The sequence below is a fragment of the Otolemur garnettii genome, unplaced genomic scaffold, assembly GCF_000181295.1.
Source record: "Otolemur garnettii isolate 467f Iridium unplaced genomic scaffold, OtoGar3 scaffold00066, whole genome shotgun sequence".
In the NCBI taxonomy this organism is placed as follows: domain Eukaryota; kingdom Metazoa; phylum Chordata; class Mammalia; order Primates; family Galagidae; genus Otolemur; species Otolemur garnettii.
In genome coordinates this window covers 8,112,945-8,113,475 of record NW_003852461.1, presented here as the reverse complement: position 1 = coordinate 8,113,475, position 531 = coordinate 8,112,945, and the positions used below count along the sequence as shown (strand labels likewise).

At 56.7% G+C, this 531-nt stretch overlaps 1 protein-coding gene and 1 long non-coding RNA gene across 2 annotated transcripts in view; one reads left to right on the top strand and one right to left on the bottom strand.

Annotated features, from left to right (window-relative positions):
* The window catches only part of NFIA (nuclear factor I A), a 381,754-nt gene that overhangs the window by 155,675 nt on the left and 225,548 nt on the right, over nucleotides 1–531 (bottom strand). The window lies entirely within an intron of this gene.
* Nucleotides 336–531, top strand: part of LOC105887312 — a 1,737-nt gene continuing 1,541 nt past the window's right edge. The window contains exon 1 of the long non-coding RNA XR_001161436.1: nucleotides 336–511. This is a non-coding gene — a long non-coding RNA (uncharacterized LOC105887312). The remainder of the gene's footprint in view (nucleotides 512–531) is intronic.

The following is a 531-nucleotide window of genomic DNA, read 5'->3' as shown; positions in this document are numbered from 1 at the left end:
GACCGAGGTTCACAGGAGTAACACGGGGGCAGTGTAGACCGAGGTTCACAGGAGTAACACGGGGGCAGTGTAGACCGAGGTTCACAGGAGTAACACGGGGGCAGCGTGGACCGAGGTTCACAGGAGTAACACGCAGGCAGCATGGATAGAGGTTCACAGGAGTAACACGGGGGCAGTGTAGACCAAGGTTCACAGAAGTAACACGCAGGCAGCATGGACCGAGGTTCACAGGAGTAACACGCAGGCAGCGTGGATGGAGGTTCACAGGAGTAACATACGGGCAGCATGGATGGAGGTTCACAGGAGTAACACGGGGGCAGTGTAGACCAAGGTTCAGAGGAGTAACACGCGGGCAGCGTGGACCGAGGTTCACAGGAGTAACATACGGGCAGTGTGGATGGAGGTTCACAGGAGTAACACGCGGACAGCATGGACCGAGGTTCACAGGAGTAACACGCGGGCAGTGTAGACCAAGGTTCACAGGAGTAACATGCAGGCAGCGTGGACTGAGGTTCACAGGAGTAACATGCA